Raw genomic sequence first — 8,972 nt, forward strand, 5'->3', positions numbered from 1 at the left:
AAACAGGCTTATGGACTTGTAGAGGATGATGTTTTGGTAAAGGTTGAAGGCCACTACATCCTTGCTGATTTCATAATCCTAGACGCTGGGAAGTGTATGGATGAAACCATCATCCTTGGCAGACCCTTCCTAGCCACAGCAAAAGCTGTGATTGATGTTGACAGAGGAGAATTGGTCCTTCAAGTGAATGAGGACTCCCTTATATTTAAAGCTCAAGGATCTCCTTCTATAACCATGGAGAGGAAGCATGAAAAGCTTCTCTCAATGCAGAGTCAAATAGAGCCCCCACATTCAAACTCTAAGTTTGGTGTTGGGAGGTCATCATCATGCTCTAAGTATCTGTGAGGCTCCATGAGAGCCCACTGTCAAGCTATTGACATTAAAGAAGCGCTTGTTGGGAGTCAACCCAATTTTATTTAATCATATCCATTTATTTTCCATTGTTATTTTATGTTTTCTGTAGGTTGATGATCATGTGAAGTCACAAAAACAACTGAAAAAGCAAAAACAGAATGAAAACAGTATTAAAAACAACACACCCTGGAGGAGAAGCTTGCTCGCGTTTTAACACCAGAAAAGGGCACAGAACTGGCGTTCAACGCCAAAAATGGGCACAGAGCTGGCATTAAACGCCAGAAATGGCAGCAACCTGGCGTTTAATGCCAGGATTGGCAAGCAAGGGGCGTTTACACGCCAACATGGTGCAGGGATGAGAAATCCTTGACACCTCAGGATCTGTGGACCCCATAAGATTCCCACCTACCTCATCTCTCTCTCTCTCTCTTCTTCACACCTTCCTATAACACCCTTCCTCAAATACCCTTCACTAATCACCTCAATACCTCTTTCCCAAATGCCCCTCACCTATCAAATCCTACCCTCTTCTCCATAATCTCTTCACCAAATCCACATCCATCCATCATAAAATTCCACCTACCTCACCATTCAAATTCAAACCACTTTCCCTCCCAAACCCACCCATACATGGCCAAACCCTACCCCTTTCTCCACTCTTATATAAACCCATCTTCACTCCTTCATTTTCACACATCATAAACAATCCTTCTCCCCCTTGGCCGAACCAATAAGCCCCCTCCATCTCCTCTATTTCCTCTTCTTCTACTCTTTTCTTTCTTCTTTTGCTCGAGGACGAGCAAACCTTCTAAGTTTGGTGTGGTAAAAGCTAAAGCTTTTTGTTTTTCCATAACCATTTATGGAACCTAAGGCCAGAGAAACCTCTAGAAAGAGGAAAGGAAAGGCAAAAGCTTTCGCCTCCGAGTCATGGGAGATGGAGAGATTCATCTCAAGAGTGTATCAAGACCACTTCTATGAAGTTGTGGCTAAGAAGAAGGTGATCCCTGAGGTCCCTTTCAAGCTCAAAAAGGGCGAATATCCGGAGATCTGACATGAGATTCAAAGAAGAGGTTGGGAAGTTCTCACCAACCCCATTCAACAAGTCAGAATCTTAATGGTTCAAGAGTTCTATGCAAACGCATGGATCACTAAGAACCATGATCAAAGTGTGATCCCGGACCCAAATAATTGGCTTACAATGGTCCGGGGAAATGCTTAGATTTCAGTCCGAAAAATGTAAGGTTGGCATTCAACTTGCCCATGATGCAAGGAGATGCACGCCCCTACACTAGAAGGGTCAACTTTGATCAAAGGTTGGACCAAGTCCTCATAGACATTTGTGAAGAGGGCGCTCAGTGGAAGAGAGATTCAAGAGGGAAGCCGATTCAACTAAGAAGGCATGACCTCAAGCCTGTGTCTAAGGGATGGTTGGAGTTCATCCAACGCTCAATCATTCCTACTAGCAACTGGTCTGAAGTTACTATAGACTAGGCTATCATGATCCATAGCATCATGATTGGAGAGGAAGTAGAAGTTCATGAGGTTATATCCCTAGAACTCTACAAGGTGGCTAACAAGTCCTCCACTTTGGCAAGGTTAGCCTTCCCTCATCTCATTTGTCACCTCTACAATTCAGCTGGAATTGACATAGAGGGAGATATCCTCATTGATGAGGACAAGCCCATCACTAAGAAAAGGATGGAGCAAACAAGAGATCCCACTCATGGACAAGAGCATGAGGAAATGCCTCATCATGAAATTCCTGAGATACCTCAAGGGATGCATTTTCCTCTACAAAATTATTGGGAGCAAATCAACACCTCCCTAGGAGAATTAAGTTCCAACATGGGACAACTAAGGGTGGAGTACCAAGAGCATTCTATCCTCCTCCATGAAATTAGAGAAGACCAAAGAGTCATGAGAGAGGAGCAACAAAGGCAAGGAAGAGACATTGAGGAGCTCAAGCACTCCATAAGATCTTCAAGAGGAAGAACAAGCCGCCATCACTAAGGTGGACCCGTTCTTTAATCTCCTTGTTCTTATTTTTCTGTTTTTCAAAAATTATGCTTTATGTTATATCTATATTTGTGTCTTTATTACATGATCACTAGTGTCTAAGCCTTAAAGCTATGAATGTCCTATGAATCCATCACCTTTCTTAAATAAAAAGTGTTTTTAATTGCAAAAAGAAAAAGAAGTACATGAATTTTGAATTGTAAAACAGATTAATTATTTTGATGTGATGGCAATACTTTTTGTTTTTCTGAATGAATGCTTGAACACTGCATATTTTTTAATTTGTTGTTTATGAATGTTAAAATTGTTGGCTCTTGAAAGAATAATGAAAAAGGAGAAATGTTATTGATGATCTAAAAAATCATAAAATTGATTCTTGAAGCAAGAAAAAGCAGTGAAAAGTTTGCAGAAAAAATATATGCAAAAAAAAAGAAGAAAAGAAAAAGAAAGAAAAAGAAAAAAAGCAAGCAGAAAAAGCCAATAGCCCTTTAAACCAAAAGGCAAGGGTAAAATAAAAAGGATCCAAGGCTTTGAGCATCAGTGGTTAGGAGGGCCCACAGGAATAAAATCCTGGCCTAAGCGGCTAAACCAAGCTGTCCCTAACCTTGTGCTTGTGGCGTGAAGGTGTCAAGTGAAAACTTGAGACTGAGTGGTTAAAGTCGTGGTCCAAAGCAAAAAGAGTGTGCTTAAGAGCTCTGGACACCTCTAATTGGGGACTCTAGCAAATCTGAGTCACAATCTGAAAAGGTTCACTCAGTTATGTGTCTGTGGCATTTATGTATCCGGTGGTAATACAAGAAAACAAAATGCTTAGGGTCACGGCCAAGACTCATAAAGTAAATGTGTTCAAGAACAACATACTGAACTAGGAGAATCAATAACACTATCTGAATTTTGAATTCCTATAGAAGCCAATCATTTTGAACTTCAAAGGATAAAGTGAGATGCCAAAACTATTCAGAAGTAAAAAGCTACTAGCCCCGCTCATCTAATTAAGACTGATCTTCATAGATATTTTTGGAATTCATTGTATATCCTCTTCTTTTTATCCTATTTGATTTTCAGTTGCTTGGGGACAAGCAACAATTTAAGTTTGGTGTTGTGATGAGCGGATAATTTATACGCTTTTTGGCATTATTTTTAGTATGTTTTTAGTATATTTTAGTTAGTTTTTATCATGTTTTTATTAGTTTTTAAATAAAAATCAAATTTCTGGACTTTACTATGAGTTTGTGTGTTTTTCTGTGATTTCAGGTATTTTCTGGCTGAAATTGAGGGACCTGAGCAAAAATCTGATTCAGAGGCTGAAAAAGGACTGCAGATGCTGTTGGATTCTGACTTCCCTGCACTCGAAGTGGATTTTCTGGAGCTAAAAAATCCCAACTGGCGCGCTCTCAATTGCGTTGGAAAGTAGACATCCTGGGCTTTCCAGCAATATATAATAGTCCATACTTTGCCCGAGATTTGATGGCCCAAACCGGCGTTCTAAGTCAGCATAGAAATTCTGGCGTCAAAACGCCAGAACTGGCATAAAAGCTGGAGTTAAATGCCCAAACTGGTACAAAAGCTGGCGTTTAACTCCAAGAAAAGTTTCTACACGTGAAATCTTCAATGCTCAGTTCAAGCACACACCAAGTGGGCCCGGAAGTGGATTTCTGCACCATTTACTCATTTTTGTAAACCCTAGGCTACTAGTTTTCTATAAATAGGACCTTTTGCTATTGTATTTTCATATTTCAATTAATCTTTAATCATGTTTTGATGATTTAACCCTCTTCGGGAGGCTGGCCATTCGGCCATGCCTAGACCTTTTGTTCTTATGTATTTTCAACGGTGGAGTTTCTACACCCCATAGATTAAAGTGTGGAACTCTGCTGTTCCTCATGAATTAATGCAAAGTACTATTGTTTTTCTATTCAACTTAAGCCTATTTCTTCTCTAAGATATTCACTCACACTTCAACCTGACGAATGTGATGATCCATGACACTCATCATCATTCTCACCTATGAACGCGTGCCTGACAACTACCTCCGTTCTACCTTCGATTGAGTGTGTATCTCTTAGCCTCCTGGTTCATGATGCATGGTTGCCTCACCTGACAACCGAGCCTTCCATTCCATGAGATCAGAGTCTTCGTGGTATAGGCGAGAATCAATTGGCAACATTCTTGAGATCCGGAAAGTCTAAACCTTGTCTGTGGTATTCCGAGTAGGATCTGGGAAGGGATGACTGTGACGAGCTTCAAACTCGCGAGTGTGGGCATAGTGACAGACGCAAAAGGATCAATGGATCCTATTCCAACATGATCGAGAACCAACAGCTGATTAGCCGTGCGGTGACAGCGCATTTGGACCATTTTCACTGAGAGGACGGGAGGTAGCCATTGACAACGGTGAAACCCAACATAAGCTTGCCATGGAAAGGAGTATGAGTGATTGGAAGAAGGCAATAGGAAAGTAGAGATTCAGAAGGAACAAAGCATCTTCATACGCTTATCTGAAATTCTCACCAATGAATTACATAAGTATCTCTATCCTATTTTATATTTTATTCATCTTTGAATTATAAATTCTCCATAACCATTTGAATCCACCTGACTGAGATTTACAAGATGACCATATCTTGCTTCAAGCCGACAGTCTCCGTGGGATCGACCCTTACTCACGTAAGGTTTATTACTTGGACGACCCAGTGCACTTGCTGGTTAGTTGTGCGGAGTTGTGACAAAGAGTTGAGATTACAATTGTGCGTACCAAGTTGTTGGCGCCATTGATGATCACAATTTCATTCACCATAGGCTTGCATCGAGTAGTTGAGTATCACAAAAGATCATTACCAACATTAGTAGGGGAGAGGAGATGAAGATTGCAACAGTAGTTCAGACCATTCAGGACAATTACATGGCTAATATTTCAATTACAAAGGCTTATTCGGTGAGGGATGAAGTACATGGCAGGGCTATTCTGCAATATAGCAAGCTGAGAGATTACTGTGTAGAGATTATGAGGACAAATCCTGGGTCTACGACTCAGATTTTGGTTGACAAGCCTTTAATTACCCACCAGCCAAGGTATATGAGGATGTACATGTGTCTTGATTCTAATAAGCAAGGATTCTTGGCTGGTTGCAAGCCTATCATATGAGTAGATGGCTACCACCTAAAGGGTGATCATGGTCAACAACTTTTGGTGGCTATTAGAAGATATCCGAACGATAATTATTTTCCAATTGTTATTGCTGCTGTAGAGCCTGAGACTAGAGACACTTGGGGTTGGTTTATTAACCTGCTATTAGATGATATTGGACATGTCAGTAGAAGGAATTGGATATTCATGTCCGACCAACAAAAGGTTATCACTTTTAAGTTGTCATTATGTCGTTATTACTTAGGTAACATTGCACTATGTATTTAACATCTTGGGTATTCATATTAAGTTGTCATTATGTATTTATTTTAAACAACTGAATTACTTGGTAAAACACTTGGGTATTAATTAACTTACGACTTCATACTAAATTTATTAATATAATTTGTTTATCTTTTAAGAGTTCATTATATCTATGTTCTTTTATGTTTTTGGTTTATATTATGTATTTTAGGGTTTGATGCAAGTTTCTCAAGAGATGATGCCAGCTTTAGAGTATAGACTATGCTTGAGGCATTTGTATGCCAATTGTAAGAAAGCATATGGTGTTGGGACTATTTTGAGGGACTTAATTCTATCAATAGCTAAAGCTACATATGTGGAGGAATGGGAAAGAAGGATGACTCAGCTAATGCACATCAACCAACAATGCTATGAAAAGTTGGCAGCATTGGATCCAAAGTTCTGGTGCAAGAGTCACTTCACTTTCCTTGCTAAGAGTGATATGTTAATGAATAATTTTATGAAGCTTTCAATGAGAGAATTTTGGAGGCAAGAGACAAGTCTATTCTTACAATGTTCGAATAAACTCGGTGCTGTTAGATGTCTCGATTTACTGAAAAGAAGAAGAAGGCTGAAAAATATGACGGTACAATCTTGCCAAAAACAAAAAAAGAGGCTTGATGTCATTGCAACATGAGCTATGGAGTGGCAAGCAAGATGGGCTAGAGGATTGAAATACAAAGTTTCTCATAAGAACCAGATGTTTGTAGAGAGGTTCGTCGTTGACTTATTGGCTGGAATATGTAGCTGCAAATTTTGGAGACTGTGTGAAATGTCATGCCCGCATGCTTGTTGTGCCATATTCGATAAAGGAGACAATGCAGAAGATTACTGCAACGACTTCTATAGCCCAGCAGCCTATCTTGCAACTTATGGTAAGTTAGTTTTCCCAACCAACGGAAAAAATATGTGACCAAAAGTGGAGTGTGATACTATTATACCTCCTGTCTTTAGAGTGAAGCCAGGAAGACAAAAGATGGTAAGGATCAAAGAACCTGATGAGAACCGTTCTCAGACAAAGCTTAGGACGGGTACATCTGTGACATGTATCAACTGTAGGCAATATGAACATAATAAAAGGCATTGTCCCAATCCAATAGTTTCAGGTATCAAACAAATTAGAATATATGCTGTTGTTTTACTATTTTTTGGTTGAAATGATTTGTGTTTGATATGTTTAGTAGAATAGATTGTCATAGATGACATTTAAGCTAGTGAATGTGATATATTTTGGAGACATATATACTGTTGTTTTACTATTTTTTTAGTTGAAATATTTTGTGTTTGATGTGTTTAGTGGAATAGGTTGTCATAAATGGCATTTAAGCTAGTCAATGTGATATATTTTGGGGACATATATGTTGCTGTTTTACTATTTTTTGGTTGAAATATTTTGTGTTTGATGTGTTTAGTGGAATAGGTTGTCATAGATGGCATTTAAGCTAGTCAATGTGATTCATTTTCTAAAAATACATGCTGCTATTTTACTATTTTAACTTGCTTTAATTTCTGTTAACTTGCCACTGATTTATGTTGCAAATTAGTTGTGTTATACCTGGTTTCAGAGCTTGTAGTTGCTGCTGTAGCCAACGGAGATAATGTAGTTGGCCTAAATGGAGCTGCTGCTGCCACTGACGATAAAGTTGCTATTAACACTGCAATTGCTGCACTTTTATGCTATTTTGATATTTTGTTATAAGGTTAGACTACTTTTAATTGTTGCACTTCTTGAACTTTAATTTTAGATTAGGTATATGGCATACTATATGACCACTTATTTTGTGATATATTGTGGACATATGGTATAAAGAAACACTTATTTAATGAACTTCTAGGTATGTGGCATGTTATATGGCCACTTATTTTCTTAATTATTGGATATATGGTGTAACTTCAAATATTGAACTCTAAAATTTTAATCAACTGTGTTTTATTGTTATACACACACAAAATATATTAATGCAAAATATAATCAAACTAAATATAATTAACAATAATTGAATTGAAGTTGTAGAATCTCTTACATTAGAATTTTACAACACAGTTAACTTTAAACCCTTACAAATCACATTGCAATTACTAAGACTATCAAAAACATAAACAACATATATTGCATTTTGCATTGATTTTTTATATTGTCTTCCAATCTCCCAACTTGTTTTTGGACAATATTAAACTCATCACATAATCTACCCACACAAGCATCCTTTTGTCCAGCTTCAACAATTAATCTCTCTATCTTCACGCTTAATTTCTCTATCTTTCTTTTTTGTGCATCTAATTTCCTCATTTCAGCCTCCAACTTACCTTAATCTTGTGTTTCAACAATTCCAACAGCAGCAACAACGACAGATACGCTTCTTGTTGCACTACCTTCAACAATCTACTCAAAAAATTTGCATCTTCTGTTAGGACAAGAAATAAATCTTCTATTAGGATTTCTTGTTATTCCAGAAATTTGAAGAATTAAAATGTCATCACAAAAACAGTGAATTCTCCTTTTCTTTTTCTTTGGTCACCCATTCTTCGAATCGTCATCATCACCAATTCACTAAAAAAAGTTATATTTTAGAATCTTTCCACAAACAATATATCTCCTACCATGGTCAGAAACAGCCGATAAAGGGCGCATAGTTATTACCTCCCCACAAAAACACAGGTGTCTTCTTTTCTTCGGGTTGGAGCTCCTCGAAACACAACTTTCTGAAGAGAGAATAAAAGAAGTTCCTTGACTTTGATCCATAGGTTTGTGGAAGATGAAATCTGAAAAGAACAAAAAATGGGGAAGAAGAGAAATCTCAGAGAAATTAAAAATATAAAGTGCTTATCGGTGGAAGATAGGGGTATACAAGTAATTTCACAATTCACTAACTCTTTTTTGACGTTTAACGTTAATAGAGACTAAATTATATAAAAAAAATAACGTCAAGAAACCCAATTGAAAAGAAAAACGTATATGTACTTAATTGAAAATTCAGTGAAACTATAGAAATCTGCAGAATAATTAAACCAAAATTAATATTCTTGTATTATATTTGGTGATAAATTAAAACAAATTATAAAAGTTTAATTTATTCTATTTTTTATAAATAAAATTTAAGAAAAAAAATATAATAATAATAAAATTTAATTATAAAAAATTAATAAAAATAATAAAAAATAAAATGTATCT

Source organism: Arachis ipaensis, chromosome B08 (assembly GCF_000816755.2).
Source record: "Arachis ipaensis cultivar K30076 chromosome B08, Araip1.1, whole genome shotgun sequence".
Classification (NCBI taxonomy): Eukaryota; Viridiplantae; Streptophyta; class Magnoliopsida; order Fabales; family Fabaceae; genus Arachis; species Arachis ipaensis.